The sequence below is a fragment of the Embiotoca jacksoni genome, unplaced genomic scaffold (genome assembly GCF_022577435.1).
Source record: "Embiotoca jacksoni isolate LCO1_2020_lvr unplaced genomic scaffold, fEmbJac1.0.p SCAF_71, whole genome shotgun sequence".
Taxonomy (NCBI): domain Eukaryota; kingdom Metazoa; phylum Chordata; class Actinopteri; family Embiotocidae; genus Embiotoca; species Embiotoca jacksoni.
Window position 1 is genome coordinate 1209426 of NW_027185427.1, and position 10348 is coordinate 1219773.

Consider the following 10348-nt stretch of genomic DNA (forward strand, 5'->3'; position numbering starts at 1 on the left):
TTATTTTCAGATGGACCTCCAGAAAACTAATAAGAAGGAGTGACTTTAGCTAACAACACCGAGATAACTGATGGACACATTTTATTCACTTTGGATTTGATGAGAGAAGTTGAATGGGAGTCTATGGAGCCGGAGGCTTTTTGGAGCCGACCTCTAGTGGCACTCGCTGGTATTGCAGCTGAAGACACTTCTGGATCAGAACCATTTTACAGACCTGAAGATACGAACACTTTTATATCCAGACTGTGGACTTTAATACATGTTTTCTTTTTTCATTTTAATCATGCATCTATTTAAAAATATAAGTAACGGTAATTTAGCTAACACACCTTGTGACTCAGAGGATCACACACACACACACACACACACACACACACACACACACACACACACACACACACACACACACACACACACACCACTCCATGTTATAGATGATTCTCTATATTTCCTCCCTCTGCATGTGTTCTTCAGGGCAGATTTGGTGCTGGTGCTCTCTCTCCTCTCTCTCTCTCTCTCTCTCTCTCTCCTCTCTCTCTTCCTCTCTCTCTCTCTCCTCTCTCTCTTCCTCTCTCTCTCTCTCTCTCTCTCTCTCTCTCTCTCTCTTTTTTTTCTCTCTCTCCCCCTCCCTCACATTTTTTTTCCATCTATCCACATGTCTGGCTTTTTGGTCCAAACTCCTCCCACTCTCATTTCCTTTCTCTCCTCCAACCCCCTCCTCTCTCCCTCCTCCCCCCCCCCCCCCCGTCTCTCCCTTTCTCCCCCCCCCCCCCCCTCTCTCCCTCCCACTCGGCCGACTCTCCGAGGCGAAGCTTCTTTCTCTGAACAGTACATTTCCTCCCTGAGGTTTTTCCCTCTCCTCCATCCCGACTCCCTCCTCTCCTTCCGACACTTTCATTAGCAGTATTATAACGCAGTTGTCCTCCATCCTTCCCCTCCCTCATTACACCCCCCCCCCCCGCCACCTAAAAAAACAAAAAACATAACAACAACAATAAAAAAAGAGAAACCCTCTGACCTCTCTATGTTCTTGCTGCTCTTCACGGTCGAGCAGACTTATTAAGTTTATTGCAGTGCACATGGTCGGGTCGGAACATGGTGAGAAACGCTGGGCTCTGCTTGTTGTTTGCTGTGAGCTGAACTACCAGAGCACAGAAACCCAAACATACATATTATCTTTATATATCTGCATTCATTAAAAACTAATTATTCAATAAATATAATTTGAGTTCAACAGGTTCATCTCATGTTTCCACAACACGACGGAAACACTGAGATGTGGAGGATGGCGCTGAAAATGTCTTCTGGACGACAATTTGAGTGTCAAAGTCGACATACAATGAACTAAATATCACGACAATCTGAAGTTCAAAGCAACTACGAAGAGAGAAATGTGTAAAAGTAAAGCTGCATTCATCCATCTTGACCACCACAAGGGATGCAGAGAGAACTGGAAACACAACATCTGACATCATATCAATTATTGGGCCACTACTTTCTCTATCTTTTTATTTCCAAGCACAACGCTCATGTCTTTGCTAGTTTCAGACCGACACTGTTGTCATTTTCCCGCCATGTTATTTAAAGAGAAAATGCACTTGAACCCAAATGAGCACGGCAGCAGTGTTGGTCGTAAAATGAGGTGATGTCAGGTGCATCGTAACCTTCAACAAAACCAAAATCTTCAGTCAACGAAGTGTTTTCTAAAAAGGGCACGTTATCAAAAGAAAAAGATAACGTCAAAACTGATCATTGTGAACATCGATGTGCACACGAGCAGATCTGTTTCTACTTCTTGGTAAATCTGTTGTAACAGCAGCCTGCTGAGGGCTTTTAAAGGCAACGGGAGATGACATGTTATTCCTAAAACACACCTGAGATCAATTAAGAGACTAAATTCAACCCTTTGAACCGTGCACTATATTCAGCAGATTATCGGTGTGTGAGCGTGATGGACTCAGATCAATGAAAGAGAGCTCATTGTTTTTACAGAGTTGCATTAGAGCAAATACACACATGATTTAATCCACCTGTAACACCTCTGTTCTTCATCTCTGATGATGGAATAAATAAAAACGTGATACCTGTCACATTTCACATTGTAACATTATCCATTATTGCTATTAAAGATATAGTAACGAGTGAAGCTTTATATCCACGAAAGCGGAGTTTAACTCCGTGATTACATAAAAAGTAATAAGTCTCCATCCTCAGGGAATCAGCTGAGTGATCAGAGGCTGGAAGATGCGGTGGTGGTGGTGGTGGTGGTGGGGGGGGGGGCGCTCTGATACCTAACTCATTGTTAAGTTAGTGTGGTTTAAAGAATCCTCTCATGCATTAACAACTAAAACCACCTCCCTTCCTCAAAGGGAAAATAAGTGAGGGGTTGGGTGACAGAAGCTTCAGCTCCACGTGAGCTTCATAAATCTCAACAATAACATCTATGAGAGGGACTTTCCACAATAATTGATTCTGCCAGAAGAATGACTGCAGAAATGTTTATGAAAAGCACTTCAAGAATCATGTGAATAATTTGATGTTTTATTTGAAAATTAATTTCATTAGATAAAATAATTGGCTACAATCATCATCACTTTTATAAAGTCAACAGTAATAAGAGCGACTGAAACTTTTTAACTGCACCCAACACATGCAGACATCCAAGACTTCATCTGGTGTGAACATGCGGTCCTTCGATGCCAGCAGCGAGCACACACCCACTAACAGATATCCACCCACACACACACACACACACACACACACACACACACACACACACCAACCTGTTAATGCAGTACGGCTGTAAGATATGCATGGTGCTCCCTTTGCAGGAATATCTGAGGGGTAGAAAGTGACCAGCAGCTCTCTGCTGTCCCAACCTCCCGGGAGGAAACGTTTCCTACTCCGCTTCGCTCACAAGGAAACAGGACTGTGGACTTTGAATCCGGCTCCAGCAGCCTCCGCGCACCCTCGGGGCTCCAGCTGATCTCAGCCAAGTCCAGTAGAGTCCAGGTGGAGTCGCTGCTATCAGCGAAACTATCTGAGGAACAGCTCTCCGCCTCAGACTGGCTGCAGGGACAAACAGCCGCTGTTTATTTCTCCCCCTCCCTCCTCCTCGCTCTCGTCCAGCCCCGCCCCCTCCTCCCCTCCTCCCCCCTCCATGTGTAGTTCCTCCCCTGTCATCACAACACACCTCGTCATGCTCCAACCTGGTACAACCCCTCTGGACTGCCTCCCCCCTCCCATCCTCTTTACTCTTCATCTGGTCTTTCCTCTCCGAGCTGCTCGACTTCTCTTCTTCATTCCTCCTGATATTCATATTCATTCCTGATTCCTGACACCGTTTCCCTTCGTGCCCTCTTTGTTTCAACCTTTTCCTCAATTTTTGCTCTTTTCATTTTGTCCCCGAGGAGAAAAAAAAAAGAAAAAAGAAAGCAATAAAAAACAAAATGTTGCTTCTCTTTAGCCAAACTTACTTAAGCTTTAATGCTAACTTGATTACATAACAGCAGTCTGCTGGGTTGAACCAGCTGATGGAAGTCTTATGAGGACACAGATTTTAGATGTCATCAGCTGAATTAGACGGCTCCGTGATCGCCTTTCACTCTAAGTGCAATCATATTAAGTAATTAATAAGTGCCGGAGTCACAGTTAAGGTGAGGAGAGAAGCTGGACGATCACGAGGTTTATCTGAGGTGAGGTAGAGACTCTGGACACCAGTAAAGTTCAAGTTTCCCAATTGTTGCTTGGTTGGTAACGTCTGATGAAAACATGGAAGGAAAAGTAGAAAAAAATGCAACTAAGTTCAGTTATCGCTGTTTGAACATTTACACCTGAGAAGAAAAGACAGTAAACCATTTAAATGCTCTTTTTTTAACTACATTAACCCAACTAGAAAATGGAGCCCAGACAAAAAAAAACTGTCAATGAGTTTAGTAATAAATCTAATCTCTGCTTCATGATTGATGACAAACTACAAATCTATCTGCAAGAGGCCGTACAAGGCCGTCCACGCGAGCTGAGCAGCAACACAATGAGCAGCACTCAAAATCCTCCATGAAGAAGCAGCAGAACAAAAAGCAAAACCTCCCTTCTGTCTGCAGGAGAGTGTGAAAGTGTCGTAAACACTTTTTACATCTGTTAATCCTGTTAGCATCAGATTTACAACACATCTCCCCTCTGCTGCTCATCCTGTCCGTCCAAATACACGGTGTTCAATCAGGAAGTCGTGCCGCCGGATATCCAGTTCAAATACAAGAAGACGGCGCGCTAAATCCTAAAGAATTGTTACTTTTATTGAATAAGTGAATATTTCAATTTGGATTTATTTATTTCCTCCATATTTGTCGTCAGTCATTTCACTCCTTTATTTCCTCTCTGCCTCTCACTTCCTCTGATGTCTCTTTCATTTTACTGACAGTATCGCCCTTTAGTTGGTCTCCAACCGTGCGCTGACGGTTTTTAGCAACACCTCAAGGTAAAATCCACCGTGTCAGCGATCTGTCAGACGCCTCGCTGACTGAGGAAGAAGAAACTGCATCGTGGAGCTTTTTCAAGAAAATCATGGCGATACTTTTCCATGGAGCTTATTTCTGACTGAGCAATTTTTTTGTGTCGTACCTATAAATCTCAGGGCTGCAGTTCAGACACAGGAGGCTGTGATGTCACACACTCATCCAGCCTGTCATGTGTGACCATGTGTAGAAGTTCAAAAGCCTCCACGGCTGTGACGAGCACGTGAGTGTCATTATCTCAGCAGGAGAAAATAAATGTTGTGGGGGTCTGACCTCAGTGACTGTGAACACACACAGACACACACACACAGACACACACACACACACACACACACACACACACACACACACACACACACACACACAGACACAGACAAGGACAGTATTATGTCAGCAAACTGTTTCACTGTTCTGACTTTTCATTTCCTGTGGGACCTTAAAAAACAGCCAGACTCAATGATTACATATTCGTCTAAAATAATCTACATAACAACTGCAAGCACAACAGACATTCACAAAAACTCAAACACTTTTCAAATTTAGTTTGAACTCCTCAGAAAATGTAGTTTTCACATAGAGGTGTTTTAACGCCCCCTTTGCTCCAGCAGTGCCGGTATCTAACCGGGGAGTGGAACCGTACAGAGTTGGAGGTTTGTTATGTACCTCGGCTCCGGCTGCAGGAAGGCCAATTAAAACATGGAATGGGATTAACACGACGTGCAGGAAAGTTCACATAAAGACTACCATCGCTAGCTTGCTGTTGATGACAGACCATAACTGGTCAGTCCCTCCACGATATTTTATGCACATTAAACCAATCTGCGTAGTATTTGTGGGAGTTTGCAATAAAATCAACAAAAATAACATTCATTCATTCCCAGCCAGCGAGGCTCTTCAACCGTCGCTCACAGCTTCAGTTTTCCTCTCTGTGATAACAGTCTGGGAACTCGGCTCGTATTCGTATTTGTACATCCTCTGAGGGGCGGACCAATCAGAGGCTGGCGTCGGTGGTTCACTGCGTTTGTCCCCCCCCCCCCCCCCCTTCGCGTTCAGCTTTCAGCGCAGGATAAACGTTCAGCACTTCGTCGAGCTGCTGGCGTTCATTGAAACAAGAAAAAAAAATGCCGTGTTCAGGAAAAAAAACGTCGGTGGACACCGTAGGTAGTTGCAGCGGGGGCAGAGTGTCGGACAGTTTTGCCGCATGATGATTGGTTGAAATTAACCCGGAGTCTACGCCCAGTAGGAGGGAACGATTCCCCATGAAGACCCATATTCTTGCAGTGAAATTGGGAGTGGTTCGGATCAGGATCTTCAACCTCTCCTCTCGTCATCAAAACAAACTGCGTGGCAGTCGCTGAGAGAAGGTTTGAGCATCTGTAGACATAAGACTGTTCTAACAGCAATAGTTTGGACCGCAGGGTACAGAACCGAAACCTGCAGAACCAAACAGAACACAAACCTGCCGAACCAAACAGAACCGTTCGACGACGGAACGACTTCACATGACTGGAGGCTAAAGTTTACGCAATCAATGCGCTGAAGGGAAGCTGCTTCTTAATTCCTTGTGAGAAGAGAGGAAGCTGAGAGAGGGCTCATTTTGTTTTTCCTGGCATTCCCAAGCCAACAACATTTATATCAAACTATCATCCACTCACACTAAAACAAGCACAGCCTTCATGCTGATGCCAGCAGGCTGACTGTAAACACGGCAGGAGACACTTTCCAGGACGACAGAGTCATGTCAGTCATGTGACCAGTGAGTACATCTCAGGAATTGTTGGCCGTTTTTGACATATTTGGATGCGCAATCATTTGATCTTATTTGAAACAGTGCCTACAGATAAAGGTGATATATTAAAAACAACAAGAGTGATAATCACTGAGAGGAAATTCATCTACAAGTGTTGCGGATTTCAAACAACAGTCCAAGAATACGCTGTTCGATGCAAAAAGAAATCTTCAAGAACCCCAAGATTTAATCACAGGATCTGCAGGTCACTCCTGTTGTTGCGAAAGTGCGAGAGTCCACAATCAAAATCAGATTGCAAAAATTGGACGTGCGTGGGAGGTGCTCCAGGAAAAAGATTTGCTGAGTATTAGAGAGAAAAAAAAATACAGTTTGCCAATAAAAAAATACAAACAAAGAGCCTTTTTGGATTAATCTTCTCTGGACAAACGAATCTAACATCCAGTAGTTTGACCCGATAACTAGTCGACATGTTTGGTACAGACCAAAGCCAGCGGTGGAGACGTTCTGGGTCGGGCTGTCCTCAGGGAGTGAATTCTGCATCATATCAAAGACTGCTTGAAGATAAAGTTTGTCTAAAAGTTGAAAATGAACCAGAAGTGCAGCTTTCAACAGTAAATCCACCAAGAAATGGTTCAAAGAGGAGAAAAAAACCCCGAATTGAATCCTATTAAAACGCACTCAGAGATCCTGCAACTGAAGAATATTTGTACGGCCAATACGACACAGAAGAATATTACTTTTATTCATATTTTTGTTACAAAAACATATTTCTATGCCGGTTCTGCAGAGCGCTCATAAAGGGGCTTTTTTTTTTTTTTACAAATGAAGTTGACTTTATTCATCTTGAGTCCTGCTCAGTCACTCGGTAGTCGCCATCTTGCGATCCCAATAATCAACGCAAATTCAAGCAATCTTTAAATCTTTAAAATTCCAGGGGATTATTGTGCATAAAAGGTCGTCAGCAGAAGCTACGCTGAAAGTATTCTGGCATGAAGTACTCTTGTCAAACGAAACTCGCTTTATGAGCAAAAGTAAGTCCTCATTTACAAACAGCACGGTTCTCCTGTCAGCACCAAAACTAACTCTGGGAACCGGAACAAGTCTCTCGAAGTTCAAAGCAAGATGAAATAAAAGGTTCAAACTAAAATATTTCTGTGATGTGCAGCAGGATTTTATCACAGGAATTTATTACATATCACTGCTTGTCAGGTAGTGCTTAAACATTTTTTATTTGATTTTTTTTTTTCTAATTCCTGCATTGTTAAAGCAAAAACTCTGCAAATCCCCTCTGCAAAAATCAAGCATTTTTGACAGCAACAATCCTCCGCAAATTCCTGGAGGGACCGACTACCGAGGAATACCAGCTGAATAATGTCTTCTGGAAAGCGTGCTGTACAAACTAGAGGTGTAAATGTTCAGAGTGGTTACCGTCCTGGAAGGCAGCGATGCAGGGCCCAAAATTGTCTTGGCCTGAACCCAACGTCCTGAGTGAACTTAGATAACACACCTACAGCTCTTCTTAGTAATAAAGTTCCTGAGTGCAGATCGCGTCACAGGTTCTCTATCGTACGCACGCTGGTACTTCAAAGCACTACGTTTCTCTTCCCGTCTCTGTCGGTGGAGGAACGCTTGGTTAATCCGCCACCACCTGTTCGGTCTTACTGATGTGAAGAGAGCGGTTATCAGGATCTCTTTAAGTTTGCCCTGCAGGCTGCTGTTGGAGAATCCCGCCAACGACTGCTGAGCTGCTGGTGAGAGTGGTGGTGATGCTGCACCGTGTTCACGGGTCCAGAGAGAGGACCGGCAGCAGAACAGGGAACATACACTGATTTACAGTTGATCTTCACAGCTTTGGTTCCACGTTCTCATGTGATGGTATTTATGTGATGGTATTTATCTCATGCACGCTCTCATGTGATGGATAACTGGCACATTTCTCTGAGGACACACCCAGCCTCCAGCCATGATGATGTCATACTGCTGTCACATGAAGCCACAGGTTGATGTGTGTGTGTGTGTGTGTGTGTGTGTGTGTGTGTGTGTGTGTGTGTGTGTGTGTGTGTGTGTGTGTGTGTGTGTGTGTGTCGGGGGTGGCCACGTATCGTCATGGAGTTAGGAGGGCACCGTGGGGATGGGGGGGGCAGACGACTCCCTGTGATGGAGGATCGTGGTAACTGCATGGTGACGCTCATTACTGCACAGGTGCCAGAAGTAATCTGATTACCATCCAGCCATCGTCTTACCTGATGTACTGTGCTGTTCTGGGAGCTCTACAGGGAAAGTCCACTTACGTGGACTGAGGAGAACTACGGCTTACAGAGAAAAAGTTGTCTAAAACCTTTTGGGACTCCATAGGAAGCTGTGTCGAGTCTGACAGCACCTGTAGTCCGACTCTGTTGGGTCTTAAGAGGACAAAAAGAAGCTCCTCAGCTCTGCTAGAGGCTTCATGAGCTGCTATTAGCATGAGATCTAACGAAATAAATGAAGAAATTTCCCAAATCATTTTCTTCCAGTGATTTATTAAATGATGGGATCTGCTGACCTCTGACCAGCAGCCCCCTCAGTGAACTGAGGTGTTACCTGTGGACGCTGCCCTGAAGCAAGTGAAGCCCCGCCCCCTTCTTTTCTTTGGCCATGTTCAGACTGTCAGTCCAAATCTGATTTTTGTCAGATTGTATCTGGATTGAATTTTTAAAGTCTGAACAGCAAAAAAACACATTGCAGGAGGTTTGAAATGAGATTCCAATCAGATTTCTGCAGATCGTCTCGGTCTGGACGCTCTGTTCACTCACAACGCGACACGGTGACGTCGTTTTCAGAGACAGAATCGATGCTACCGCTAGCAGAGCTATGAGAAAGTGTAGATTTTCATGCTGTAGAGGACAACGACAACAACAGTCCACGGAGAGAAGCTGAAATTAACTGTCTGCTGACACTTCCAGCTTACCTGCCTGTACGTCGTTACCACAGCAACCCATGCAGATAGGTCGGTGATGTCTGGACACACCAATTCTGATCTGTTTACTTGCAAATAGCAGTGCAGCCAGTCAGTCCTAAAGATCAGACTTAAAAAAATACCATTTGTAAGCAGTCGTCCTCTTTTTGTTCTCTTCTAACTCCCAAATAAAATCATAGAGGGAGAAAGACGGCGTAATCATAACAAATGAGAGGTGTTATCTCTTTTTTATTCTCCGTTACGCTTGATGACACATCACAGCAGCGGTTCATCCCTGGCACCGTCCTCTGGATCCACTCTGGGTCCCGGTGACGGCGTTAAAAGACACAACTATTGAAAAGTGTGATTATATACGATTATTGATAGATAAGTTCATCTTTTTTCTAATGTTTAAATCTCCAACAGCAATTAAATACAGAAAACAATCTATATCTGAGGGTGTTTTCAATAAATAATGTATCGAAACAACAACAAAAACAAGCACTTATTCTGATAAACAAGCCGCTTTCTTCACTCAGTTACGATTTTGGATAAAAAGTGTTTCCTCATCTCAGACTTTGGCAGATCAAATGGCCAAGAGGCTTATGAATGAATACGCTGCTGTTTTCGTGTGTTCTTGTGCTGCTGTGCAGAAGGAAGAATGGCTGCTTGTGAAGGCGTGCAATAGGAATAAAAGCTGTTTGTCCTTTTTACCTGCTGATCCTGATATACTGCCGTCATCGCTTTCTGGGGACAGATTCAGTATCAAAGATGTTTGTCCGTCGGATAAACAGGAAGTGAGCTTTCTCTAACACTAAGGACCTGATTTACAAAGATCTCAAATAAAGGTATTAAATTGCGTTTTCCTTCTAAAAGTTTGCACATTTATTTTTCACCCGTTTTGCGGCTGATTTACAGAGTAATTGCGTCACTGATATCAGGTGCAAATCTCTGTATTTAAATGAGGGTTTGTGTGTTAAAGTGATTCCAGCAATAGAAAACAGAGCGACCGCAAAAGGGAAAGTAAATCTGATCCCATTGAAATTAAGAAATATAAATATAACAAGAACAAAACACTTTATAGAAGATTATCAGCAAGAAAGTAAATAATGTAGTAAAAACAAAAAGGAGAAAAAAGTCTTCCTAATA

The 10348-nt window shown here is 43.6% G+C and overlaps 1 protein-coding gene across 3 annotated transcripts in view; it reads right to left on the minus strand.

Annotated features, from left to right (window-relative positions):
- LOC138215262 (thyroid hormone receptor alpha) overlaps window positions 1–10348 on the minus strand; it is a 95088-nt gene that overhangs the window by 17630 nt on the left and 67110 nt on the right. The window lies entirely within an intron of this gene.